This window comes from Bactrocera oleae, chromosome 5, assembly GCF_042242935.1.
Source record: "Bactrocera oleae isolate idBacOlea1 chromosome 5, idBacOlea1, whole genome shotgun sequence".
Taxonomy (NCBI): Eukaryota; Metazoa; Arthropoda; class Insecta; order Diptera; family Tephritidae; genus Bactrocera; species Bactrocera oleae.
In genome coordinates, this window is record NC_091539.1 from 25,531,291 (window position 1) to 25,546,116 (window position 14,826).

The window sequence follows — 14,826 nt, forward strand, 5'->3', positions numbered from 1 at the left end:
AATGTGTGGCATCTGAATAATATTGAGTGAAAATTTGTTCCTAAGCATAGCTTTAATGCGAAAAGAAAATGAATGAAATCGGTTCAGACTTTAGTTCAAACACCATAGAATTAATATAATAATTTCTGACCCACTGGTTGAGTTTAGCGCAAGATCAATACATAGTGTAAAACAAAGTCGCTTTCTCTGTCCCTGTATCCCTATGTATGCTTAAATCTTTTGCCGGCTAGGGCCGCGGGAGCGTGCCTATAAATAGCGCGTCGAAGGCGGCGCTTCTTTCTGTAGCGCTTTGAATTTAGCAGCGATCGCACACGTTTATTTTCGGAGCTCATACGACATTCTTTGCATACCTAAGAAGCAGCATGCAAAGCTATGGGGCACTTGGAAGACGATTCTCACTGGGAAAAGACATTATCAGAAGCAGCTGTTTGTAGTTCAGCTACATCAGTAAGATATTTATTTGCCGTCATAGTAGCGTTTTGTCAAGTAACTGATTCTGTTAATCTATGGAATAAATTTCAAGAAAATATGGCCAGTGATATTCTGATTCGACGACGGCGAGATTTAAACTCATATAATGTACAATATGATCAAAACATATATGAGGAAACATTATTTGAATTGGTGAATGTACAATTCTGTTCTGTTCCGGCTGACGAAATAAATGATTCCCTAAAAAGATCCCACCTTTGGCCACGTGTCAATAAATTAGAGCTTAAAACTAATATGACGGTTTCGTCATCTTCACGTGGGCTATTTCCAGAGGTGCTGCTAAAAGTTGGCAATGGAAGTTTAATACAAAAGGAGGGAAGGATTAACCTAGAAAATCTTTGTGTTTTGATAGACAACATCCAAGAGTTAGTCAACAATGTCTATCTTGACATTGATAACATAAGTTATAAGGCAATGAACAAGTAGATAAAGAAAATAACTTGATTCTTAAACAAGTAAGGAAGGCCTAAGTTCGGATGTAACCGAACATTGTATACTCTCGCAAAGTCAAATGGTATACTCGTTTAAGATATCTTTGTGGATCTTGCCGCCTTGTTCTATGTTGACCCGCCCACTGTCTAATTTGAACGCGGTTCCTATAAAGTCATCTCATACCGTCCCAGAGATAAAATTTAATGTCTCTGACTTGTTTAGTGCTTGGTTTATCGCGCTTTTAGTATTTTTTAACAGTACCGTTATATGGCGAGTGGACGGTATTGTCACCCGATTTCACCCATTTTCACACAGTAGGTGCTAAAAACATTTGCTTCCAGTGAATTTTGTTATTATAGCATTAGCGGTTTAGGAGATATGCACATTAAACCTATTAGGGGCGGGACTACGCCTACTTAAAACAATGTTTAACTGCAGATGCCCCTCCCTATTGTGATTCTGTATACCAAATAAGAGCCTTGTATCTTGTTGTGGAGCTTAGTTATGGCAATTTATTTATATTTATTTTTATTTTTGAAAAATGGCGTTTTGTGGGCGTGATAGTGATCCGATTACGCCCATCTGCAATATCAACCGTCTCACGGTACCAAGAAACATGTCTACCAAGTTTCATAAAGATATCTCAATTTTTACTCAAGTTAGAGCTAGCACAGACGGACGGACGGACAGACAGTCATCCGGATTTCAACTCTTCTCTTCATCCTGATCATTTATGTATATATAACCCTATATCTAACTCGATTAGTTTTAGGTGATACAAACAACCGTTAGGTGAACAAAACTGGTATAATTTGTAGCAACAGGTTGCGAGAGTATAAAAAAAGATTGATGCGCGGCGAAAAAATACTACTCGGTCGATACTGTTCTCGATTTGGAAGATGCTGTTCATTTTCGTACAGAATTTCTAAACTTTTTGAACCCGTCTGGACTCCCTCCTCACAAAATGGTGTTGAAAGTAGGTTGTCCTGTTATTTTATTAAGAAACCTGAATCCACCAAAATTTAGTAAGGGCACGCGTTTGCTGATAAAATCACTGAAAACTTTTATAATAGAGTGCACAATACTCATCTTGAGTACCGGAGAAGATGTATTGATTCCCCGAATCCCTCAGATACCATCGAATTTACCCTTTCAATTTAAACGTTTACAGTTTCCGGTAAAGACATCTTTTGCAATGACCATTAATAAATCGCAGGGATAAACCTTCAACGTTGCAGGCTTAGATTTGAGCCTTGACTGTTTTTCACATGGCCAACTGTATGTCGCTCTTTCAAGAGTAAACTCTAGGGAAAACATGTTCGTACTGTCTAAAGACAAGAAAGCTGTGAACGTTGTATATAAAGACATTATGTAATATAGTGATTGTTGTAACAATAAAACAAATAGGTATAAATTTAAAAAGTAAATAAGTAAAAATGTAGTGTATGAATTTGGATATTCCAGATATAGCAGGAAATCTTCATATATATAGGGAAAGGCGAATTGTTTTACTTCAAATTTATAAAATAATGAATAAATGAAAACTACTGGATTATATCATTGAGTGACATAGGCTATATCTTTTAAACCCCTGCGAAGCTGGAACGGGCCGCTTTGTTTTTATAAACAACGTTCACAGTTTTTCTGAAGTGTATCAGAGCTACCAGATCTGCGACGGGTCTCTAGTATCTCAGTAAACTTAAGCGAAAATATTTCGATTAGAATTATGCCATTCGGTAGAAAATACGTACTTTCCCACAGCACTAATATGATCAATATAGTGGCTTGTGCTAGGGAAGAACAAATTTATTTGCGCCCCTTGTTTAAATGAGATAAGCCTCCCCTAGACCTACACGCCACTCTACTCGGCAAGAACTGGCGCACCCTAGTATAACCCACTACAATACACCACACTCATACATCACCACACGGGACAACTCAAGACACCACAGCATCGCGCCCTTCAGCAAACAAATAGGATGGTCTCCGCAGCAGATACACCTCATTCGAAGTAATAGCGATCCTGCGCGCACTTCATTCGCTTATCGTCTACGGGCCTGAGCGCCACATCAACTTCCCGCTTTTTAGAATTTTCGACTCGCTAGCGATCAGATCCTCGAGCACCCGCCTAAATCGAATCCCTTTTTTAATAATTTTGCCAACGGTGAGTGAAGTTGAAATTAACTTATTAATTAATTATTCATGATCCTTGGAGCCATAGTGAGCGGCACTATGGAGTAACAAAAAAAAAAAAAACAGTTGTGAAGTGGCTAAACGTTAATATATACATGCAAACGAACAAAAAAAAAACAAAAACTATGTATATAATATATAACAAGTGACTAAAAAGTGCTGTGGAGTGAACTGACATACATATACACATAGAAGAAAAAAAACAGATTGTTAAAAAGTTAATTTAAAAAAAAAAAGAAAGTGTGGAGTGACACAAACATATGTACAAGAGGTAAAAAACAACAATTATAAAAAAAAACGGGCGCGAAATAACACAAAATTTCATACGAGCGCGAATAGCAACAAAACCACAACAAAAATACATACATAATTAAAAAAAAGAACGGGCGCGAGTCAAAACTAACAAAAAAAACATAATCACTTCAAAAGGACACAACAACAACCACACCAGCCTAAATCAGCACTGCGAAGCAGAAATTGGGAGAGAGCCACAAGCGGAAAAAGCAACACACAAGTATACCATACACACATATGGTATACAATATTGTCGCCAAAACCCCTGGTGGACCCCAAAGTGAGTCGTATCGTTTCCTATTCCTTTATTTTATCATGCATATATGTATGTAAAGATTACAGTTTTATATATATAGAACCTGTAATAACAAATACGTTCACCAAACTACAACAGTTCGGTAAAATATATATATTATATATTGTATATATACCAACATAAAGATGTATTATTAAGAACAACAATAATTCAATGCCTATTTATGCTTAGCTTCGTGTATTCAAATACACCATCAAGAAACAAAAATCAAAAACGAATTCAAGTATATACTTGCAAATTTCTCCAGCAATACCCCTTTGTGTTTAATAAAGCAATAAGCAGGATTGCACATAATAAGTAAGCAAAGGCAAAATAGAAAATCTAAAACAAGACAGAGAAATAAATAAAAACACAACAAACAAACATACATATATGCATATCGAAATAACGCTTATATATCACATCTCTATATATCGTTAAATATATATTTTTAATAAACATATATACATACAAAAATATATTTACAAAGTGCATACGGTCAAATACCTGCACATTATTTACTTTGCTTTGGCGCTCTCTTCGCTGTGCGAGCCTACATACATACGTATATATACACATTTATATACACAAACGGCAATTAATATATCTGTAATTTGGGACCTAATAAAGTTATTTAATATCCATTTCAAAAAAGAAACAATTATCATAAATTTCGAATATAATCAAACGGCGATAAAACAAATATATGATAAACGAATTTATTAAAAATTAAAATTATTAAAAACAAAAAAAAACATTTTTTCCAACAACATACTTACATTCATATGTTACATATATATTTACAATTTTACATATATTCAAAGTCCTCATAGGCAATTATCCGGCAATACCCCTTGTAAGAAACAAGCAGGATTGCATATAAAAAAAAAACAGCACATTGATCTCTTCAACGAGCTCTCAATTGCATTAAAAAATAAACATACATACACACAAACAATCCGTGCATACTTATGTACAAAGTGTATTGATCTCTTCAACGAGCTCTCAATTTCACGAGCACATAAATATATAATAACAAGTCGTCAAAATAGTGAATCAAATAAACACGCAAAATAAATTTGCTTACATTAAGCGCCCTCGGCTACTCTACCAGCAGCACGCCGAAATACTTCCAACATTTACAGCCAATATGGGTAATACTAGGCAAAATATTCGCCTAGGGGGCCCAGGATGTTTAAATGAGATAAGCCTCCCCTACACATACACGCCACTCTACTCGGCAAGAACTGGCGCACCCTAGTATAACCCACTACAATACACCACACTCATACATCACCACACGGGACAACTTAAGACACCACAGCATCGCGCCCTTCAGCAAACAAATAGGATGGTCTCCGCAGCAGATACACCTCATTCGAAGTAATAGCGATCCTGCGCGCACTTCATTCGCTTATCGTCTACGGGCCTGAGCGCCACATCAACTTCCCGCTTTTTAGAATTTTCGACTCGCTAGCGATAAGATCCTCAAGCACCCGCCTAAATCGACTCCCTTTTTTAATAATTTTGTTAACGGTGAGTTAAGTTGAAATTAACTTATTAATTAATTATTCACCCCTTAAAAGTTTTGTAGAAAACCATCGTTTATGACATGGAACCTCAGTTGGCATCATAATGCTGTAATCACAAGACTTAATTGAAAGGTGATTTAATGCCTTTGGCGGTGGAATATGTTACAGATTCTGAAACTTTGTCAAGTAACGGGTGTTTTTTTCTAGGTATAGATTTTTAAGTTGGCATTAATCATGAATAGACTCACTCACGCCTGAACAACGCTTGCAAATAGTGCAATTTTATTTCGAAAATAATGGTTTTGTGCGGAATACGTATCGCGCACTAGCACTATCTTTTTATCGTCGACAATTTTTTTTAGCGATGAAGCAGAAGTGCAGTTGAATGGCTACGTCAACAAACAAAACTGCCATATTTGGAGTGAAGCTATCCTCAACTATATGTCGAAACACCGTTACATCCAGAAAAACTGACTGTTTGGTGCGCTTTATGGGCTGGTGGAATCATTGTCCGTACTTCTTCAAAAACGATGATGCCCAGAACGTTACAGTCAATGGTGTTCGGTATAGAGCCATGATTACTAACTTTTTCATTCCTGAATTGAACAACCATGATGTCCAGGAGCTATGGTTCCAACAAGACGGCGCAACATGTCACACAGCTTGTCCCACAATCGATTTATTGAAAGACACGTTTGGTGACCGCCTAATTTCACATTTGGGACCTGTGAATTGGCCTCCAAGATATTGTCATTTAACACCGCTAGACTACTTTCTGTGATGTTATGTAAAGTCATTGGTCTATGTGCTTAAGCCACAAACGCGTAACCATTTGGAAGACAACATTCGCGTGTTATTGCCACAAATGTTGGAAAAAGTCATCGAATATTATACGTCCAGATTGGACTAGGTATATCCGAGCCAGCGGTGGCGGTCATATGACAGAAATCATATTTATAATGTAATGCCACAAGATTATCTTTCGGATAAATAAAATTCATGTCAATCGAATAATCCATCGGTGTTTTATTGCAATTTAAAGTTCTATACCTCTAGAAAAAAAAACACCCTTTATTTCGAGTCTTTCGAAACTGTTTGTAAAGAACAGAATTCAGTAAATTCATTGTTCCACATAAAAAACGGTTTAATAAGATACAACTTTTGTGAGAATTATAATGTACCAAGTTGAAACTGATGAGGAAATATACTTGGAAATTAATTTGGGTTATATATTTAAAAACAAAAAAACTGTAATCTTTATAACAAATCGTTATGAACGAATAGAAATGGCGACTATGTATGGAGCATGGTGATGTTGTGAAGTCCAGTCGATAGTTGGAAAAAATCCAATTGCCCAATACGAAGGCATGATCATTAAAATTGTGGCTTACCCGAATCTGCCCACTACACATTATACCAAAACCGTATAAAAACACTTGAACTTACAAATTTTTAGAGCTCGTCCTGTGAACTTAGCCCTTCTTTACTTATTTCTCCTACCATTTCCACAATTTCAAAATAAAATATTTATCATGAAAAAAAATATTTTCTAATCGTTTAAAGTACTGTAATAGTGGTTGCTTTGTCACTAATACTTACATATGTAAATCAAAAAACTGCAATCCAAAGGAGTTTATGTGTCGTTTCGCGACTGTCAACGGAAGATGGGCCAACTTATACATACCAGAGACTAAAGAACAATAAAACAGTCGACTTCAACCTGTGAACTTGTTTCGAAGGCGACCTCCTTTTCCAGCCGTTAGGACAGTGTAACGTGGTCTTCACCATTTTATGGGATTCGCAAAGTGTCATTCACATCGAGTACCATTTTCTACAGATTTCGCTCCATACGACTTCTTTTTGTTTCCAAACTTGAAAGTCACTTGCCGGGCAAATCTTTGAATCGAAATCGCCTCCAAGGATATATTATATTATACAAGTATTTCAGATGGGTTAGGGGAGTTGGAGCATGGCTGGGTAAGTGTACCGAGCTACAAGGAGACTAATTTAAAAAATTAATCGACATTTTCCAAAATTGTATATATAAGTACAAAATGTTTCTACAGAGTATAATAGTTTGTTTCACCTAACGGTTGCTTGTATCACCTAAAACTAATCGAGACAATTATCGAGTTATATATTATATTATATTATATATATAAATGAACAGGATGACAAAACACGTTGAATTCCGAATAAACTACAAGTACATATCTTCTTACTCTTGCAACATGTTGCTACAGAGTATAAAAGTTTTCACCTATGCGTTGTTTGTATCACTTCATACTAATCGAGATAGATATAGGGTCATATATAATATATAAAAATGAATACGATAACGAGACGAGTTGAAATCCGGATGAGTGTCTGTCAGTGTAAGCTGTAATTTGGGTAAATTGTCGTTATGAAACTGAATACATTTGCTCCTTGGCAAAAAAGAAAGGAAGAGTTCGTAGTTGGGCGTAATTGGACTACTGCCGCGCCCACGAAATGCTCTTAAACGAAAAGTTCTAAGGTGCCATAACTCAGTAGTAATATAAGATACAAAACTGTTATTTGGCACAAGGAATCGCAGTAGCAAGAGGCACCTGTAGGTTAAAAATTAAAAAATTTAAAAAAGGACGTGGCAACGCCCTCTATAAGGTTTAATGTTAGAGATATGTACATAACCACATTCGTTCAATGTAAATCCCTTTTTACAGTGTTTCCATATAACCCTTATATCAAGACCTACTCCACCGATATCGACTAAATTTGGATAAAAACTTAAGCTGGCATAGTGCGTATAGAGTTAGCCACATTTTAGCCAAAAATTGTCAAAATCTGACTACAATAGTTCAAGCCCCCATACACTGAATATGTAGAACCCCAGTTCCTACAGCGAACATTTTATCGAAAAAATCAATCTGTGATAATAATATGTAACTGCGTGTTCTCAGAAATAGGATAGGAGAAAATAGAGATTTTAGCTATTGCAGTTGTGAAGTTAAAATTACGCATCGAAGCAGCATTTCCATTGAACAAAAGCTATTGATTATAACAAAGTTTAGGAAGGAAAAAATAAGATATTGCTAATCAGTGTGAAATTTTTCTTACGGCACCAAACGCAAACGACTTCGAAATTGCTAATTTGAGAATATCGATGAAGCAGTACTAAATGGATAATTGTTGTACGCGGTAAGAATCTTCCTTTATCTGGATTATTATTGAAGCACTAGGGCACTATGAATTGGAGGCAAGTACAGGTTGGTTAGCCAAGTTAAATATACGCTGTATGGGGAAAGTGCTGATGCCAACATACATATGTACATAATCGTGAAGAATGAGTAATGAACGTTATAGAAGTTGATTGAAAACGACATCATTAATGCCGATGAGATCGCCAAATAAAACATTGACCTTTAAAAATGAGATATACTTTGGTGAAAAACAAAGCAAGGAATATCTGTCCTGGTGGGAAGCAATATGACGGGATCAGAAAAGCTTAAATTGCTTGTAATCGGAAAGGCCTAGAATCCGAGGCGCTTTAACTGTAGAACACTAAATCTCGCCCTCGCAACGTTTTGAGATTTATTAATGTATTTCTTGGGTATTTTAATATTTGAAAACACTTACATGTTTTAAATAACCTAAACATGGACCCTACTTCTTTTTTATATACTCAATAAACAAATATCTTTTGATAATTTACGCGGAAGTCTAAGTTTAAATAACGTTTGCGGGGAATTCTAACCAAACTATGTATATACGTTGACTTTTAATACTGTCAAGCAAGACAATACTCTGCGACAAAAAACCCACTCTTTCTTAAAAACAAAACTATACAAATCTCTTTACATAAAGATTAGAAACACACGTAGAAGTCACTAAAAAATCTGATCTCACAAATAACCCACTGATTTCCCAATTTATTTCTGCGGGATTCTTAGTGGTGTTTCGTTGTTTTGCTTGTCATCAAAGCACGAGATCATGAGCTCTATCAAAAAGCAAAGAGAGGAGTTTCGGATCATTCGGGATGGATGAACTTTCATTAGATGGAAGCGAAAATGCAGATAATGTGGAAGTTTGGTCGTCTGCACCACCATCAACACAAAAAACTTTACACAGGACTCCTGCGAGAAATATTGTTCATACAATTTCAGGATCAAAACCTAATAAATCTCTCTTCTCCTTGCCCTCAAGGTGATAAGCCGTCAACTTCCAAAGAGCTCAATTCCCCAAAAGCTCTATCTAATAATAGTAATAAGTGTCTTACAATTCCAGAGGCTCCCCCTAATAACTTAATAGCATCAGTTAATAATTTGATAGTTATTCCACCTAAAAAGTCTATATTTATTTCGAGACTTGCCAAAGATACCTTGGTGGAGGACATTAAATCTTACATTTCGTCACGTTTAAAAATCGATGATATCAATATACGTAAATTTAACTTTAATTATGATAGAAGTATATCATCGTTTAAAATAGACGTATCTCTTGAAACATTCAAAAAGATCTTAGATAGTTCATTCCGGCCACCTGGGACTTTTGTACGCGAATTTAAACCTAAACTTAGAAGTCAACCTGAGGAAAACATTGTTAAATTACCAAAAGCAACCACCGATATAAAAAACTGATTGGTAGAAATTCGCATAACATTTATTATCAAAATGTTAGAGGTCTTAATACAAAATTAACTGACTTGTATTTGAACAGTTCCAATTTTAATTTCCATATAATTGGTTTTACAGAAACTTGGTTAAAACCTCACATTTTTGATAATGAGATTTTAAACAGCGAATTTCAAATTTTTAGATGTGATCGACTGAACAGAATCGGTGGAGGTGTTCTATTTGCCGTGCATTCCTCTATCCCATCTGAAAATATTCTTGTTCCAGGGACCGACTCATTTGAATTTAAATGTATTAGAGTATACGTTACTAGTTGCTTTATTTATTTAACCCTATCTTATATACCACCCCATTCGGACTTATCTGTATACATGCAGCATGCTTCTTTACTAAATAGTGCTACCTCGATGGCAATTAATGCAGATTCAATAATTGTATTAGGTGATTTCAATTTACCGTGTGCTTCGTGGAAATCTTTCGATGACTATATCGTGCCGATTTGCAATCGGTCATGTTTTAATGAGTTTTTCGAAAAAATGTCCGAGTTGAGTCTGAACCAAATTAATTTGATTCCGAATAAATTTGGTAAATGCTTAGATTTAGTATACGTTGATACCTCTGCAAAGTGTTCCGTTATTCAGAGTAATCCTCTTGTTCTACCAGAGGACTCATATCATCCTGCTTTGGAAATATCTGTCGAAATCTCAGGCATTGTACGGGATAATAATCATCAAACTTCGTGCTTCTGTACTCAGTTTAACTTTGCAAAAGCTAATTTAAAAAAATTAAATACAGAACTTTCTACAATATCATGGCCCTATTATAATGGTGGTATTGAATTGAGTGTCTCTCATTTTAATAACATTATTATGAAATTATTTGAAAAGTATGTTCCAATAGTAATTGTTAATAAAAGCAAAAGTATAAGTCCGTGGTTTTCGAAAGAGTTATATAAATTGAAAAACAGAAAAACTCGAGCCTTTAAACATTTTAAAAAAACCGGTTCACTTGTCGACTATTCTAAATATTCTCTATTGCGTCGACAATATTTTGACCTAAACAAAAAATGTTATAATAATTACTTAAATAAAGTAAAAAAAAATATTGTAAGTAATCCAAAATCGTTTTATGATTTCGTCAACTCCAAACGCAGGATTTCCAAATTTCCGTCCGCAATGAAATACAAATCTATCATTTCAAGTGACAATGATATTATATCCAATATGTTTGCAGAATTTTTCAAGTCAAACTACTGTAATAATTCTTCCAAAACTTTTTCTTATCAGCAAGTGCTGTGTTCGAATACTTTAATTAATGCTCCAGTTATTTCTGAAGAAGACGTCCTTTTTAACTTAAATAAGTTAAAACCATCTTTTAGTTATGGCCCAGACATGATACCCTCATGCTTCCTAAAAAATAGTGCCAAATATATTTACTTCCCTTTGACAAGGATATTTAATTCCTCCCTTAAACACGGTATATTTCCTTCAATATGGAAACAGTCATTTATAGTCCCTTTGCATAAAAGTGGATTTAGATCCAACATTGAAAACTATAGAGGTATCGCAAAACTATCAGTTATACCTAAACTTTTTGAAGCTATCATCACTGACCATATAACCTTTTCGATTTCTCCGTTAATTTCCTCATCTCAGCATGGATTTCGTAAAGGGAACTCGACTATAACAAACTTACTTGAATTTGTAAACCATGTATCATTGGGTTTTAGGGAACATAAGCATACGGATGTTATATACACAGACTTTAGCAAAGCTTTCGATAAAGTAAATATCTCATTCTCATACATAAACTTGATCTGCTGGGCTTTCAGCCAAGATTCTTTCAATGGGTATCTTCCTATCTTTATAATAGAACACAACGAGTGATATTTGAGGATACACCTTCAGATACAATTAATGTTTCTTCAGGTGTTCCGCAAGGTAGTCATCTTGGCCCGATTCTGTTCTTGTTGTTTATTAACGATATCTCTTCAGTAATAGAATTTTCAAAAATTTTATTATACGCTGACGATGTAAAACCTTTTAAATCATACACTTCAACTGAGGAAAGTTGTCTGTTGCAAACAGACTTAAACAATTTGGTTGCATGGTGTGATAGAAATGATTTGCCATTGAATCTCAATAAATGTAAGACGATGTGCTTTTCCCGTAGATCTGTGCACCCCTCTTCTTATGTAATAAAACACCATATTCTAGAGCAAGTTTTAAGCTATGTTGATTTGGGAGTTAATATTGACCCTAAGCTTAATTTCAGTCTTCGTATTGATACCATGGCCTTGAAAGCAAAAGCTGTCCTCAGTTTTGTTAAACGTTGGTCTAAAGAATTTAGAGATCCGTATATTACTAAAACACTTTATACAACTTTGGTTAGACCTATATTGGAATATGGCTCTGTGGTATGAAACCCTAGCTACCAAATCCATTCTGACAAGTTAGAGTCGGTTCAAAAACAATTTTTACTTTTCGCCTTAGCGCATTTCCGATGGGATGCTAGGGTAAGTCTACCTCCATACACTAGTCGTTTAAAACTTATTAATCTACCTACACTTTCTAGTCGTAGGGAAATGCTTGGCATAACATTCTTAGTGAAACTTTTGAATGGAACTGTTTGCAGTTCTTTTCTCCTGTCTGAAATTAAATTTAATATCCCGGTTCGCCTTTCGAGGCAGTTTAGACCTTTACTGCTAAAATCCTGTAGATCAAATTTTGAACTAAACGAGCCATTCCGCCGTATATGTCATGATTTTAATTCTCATTCCAGCACATTTGACTTATCTGACTCACTTTTCAAAATTAAAAAGACTTTATTGTTTTCTCTTAATAAATGAAAATGTAACAATTTATTATATTGTAACTTTAGATCTTAGCTGTTGAAATTTTTGTTTCTGTAGCTGAGCAGTTTTAGATCTCAACACTTAAAAAACTCTCTTGCCTTTTCTGACTCGGCTAATTCCGCACGTATGCGGAATGCGCCCCTCGCGTCGGTTGGGCGGGAGGTGGGTAATCGTTGGGTTATTAAAAAGAGGAAGTGAAAGTATTATAAAACCGTTAAAGTGTTTTCAACAATATTTCACATCAAACATAATTGATGAAATACTTCTTCGCATTAATGAGGACATTCAAATCACGGGAAGCAAGTACAAAAAACAAACTACCACAACCTCGCTGACTAGAAAATAAGAACTTAATGATCCTCTTGGCGTCCTAGTTTTGAGTGATACGTTGAAACATAGCCATTTATAATGTAAGAAGCTCTTTGATTCTTTGCTCCGTAGGTCCCTGTCTACATTTTGATGATAGAAGCACCATTAGAGTTTTACTTTTAATCAAAACTACAACAGAAATATAACAGTAGATTATGGGTTAACCTTTATAAGTTTAGCTGAACAGATGCTTTCCGAACCAATAAGTTAACGTTACTTATGATTATAAGAAGCAATAAAAAAGAAATTCACGTAAAATTCAAGCATAATCTATGTCCCTGTGTTGACACTTCCATGTTAGCACTTCATAATAAGCTTATACAAAATCAAACAAAACTGTTCACATGATATCTACTATGCACGAATCACCTACCATTGATTATGTGTCGAAGAAACCAGCAATAATTGAATCTTACAACTAATCAAATTCAACCGTGGATACTTATGATCAAATGTCTGGTCATGTTAGTTGCAGCCGCAAAACCAGACACTAGTATTTTTGTTTTTTAAAGAATGACTAATATGGCCGTACTAAACAGTTACATTCTCTACGCTTCCAATTGAAAAGAACTTAAAATAAAGCCAATGACTGAAGGATATTACATGGAAGCTTTCGCGACAAACACGAGTTCGTGAAGCAATAAATTATGCCCTCCACACTTTTAATTTTCAAAAGGTGCCACGCAGAATCCATTTAAACATTGAGATAAAGAGGACTTTCTTTCAATATCGGATTTGGCTGCTTTGGAGTCTTCATTTAAAAAAGTAGTATATACGTCAACATTGATACACTTTTACATATTCAGATAACGATGAAGACGATTTGACCGTTGAAGAGTTGGCAGATCTGATGAGGCATTACGTGCATTAGGACAAGTTTCTTCATTCATTAACTGAATCAGAACCTTTATGGAGATGAGGATTTGGTTTAGTTAAAAATTTGATATGGAAGAATGTAATTCAAACGAAACTTATTGATTATTTTAAATTAAAATACAAAACAATCATAGTTTCTACATAATGAAGTTTTTTATACAGTGAAGTGATTTTCAGGTCCCGAGCGAATTCGACTGTATAATGATTTCCGACTTTCCACCTGACAAAATGTGTGAGACTTTAATAAAATTAAATGAAGAAGTTTTTCTAAAAATTGTGTGGGAATATGAATGCAATCAGTCTGCACTTATATCGATAAAATAAGAAATACCGATCCTCTACTTGACATTTTCATATCAACTCATTATATTAAATTTAGCTTCTTCGGTTGAGTTTATATCACATATTTCTCATTTACGGATGATTTTAATATAATTTTGTTGACGTGATTAAAATATGTTTAAAAAAAATAAGATGCCTAAATTGATTGTTATCCATTCACGATTTCGTGGAATAATAATTATTGAATTCTTTCGCAACATTCTTTAGTATAATATTTCGCCAACTTTGATCCTTGCAAGTTGCAAGAGTATAAAATTGGTTACGCCCGAATTTAGCCCTTCCTTACTTGTTTAGTACAAAGTTTTGAAAGAGTATAAAAGGTTCGGCTACATCGAACTTAGCCTTTCTTTAGTTATTTTCCTTTTGTAGGCTAAGTATTTATCGGACAGCTCTCGTATTAGAATTATTCGTTTGGTAAGAGATTTAACCATTCAGAAAGGCGTTAATATTTAATAACCATAAATTTTTTCTTACAATATTATTTTATAACGTATTATTATTTTTTTATTTCAAAATAATTACCAAGTACGTAATTTA

At 34.8% G+C, this 14,826-nt stretch overlaps 1 protein-coding gene across 2 annotated transcripts in view; it reads left to right on the top strand.

Moving 5' to 3' along the window:
- Positions 1-14,826, top strand: part of LOC106624428 (uncharacterized) — a 157,165-nt gene that overhangs the window by 24,731 nt on the left and 117,608 nt on the right. The window lies entirely within an intron of this gene.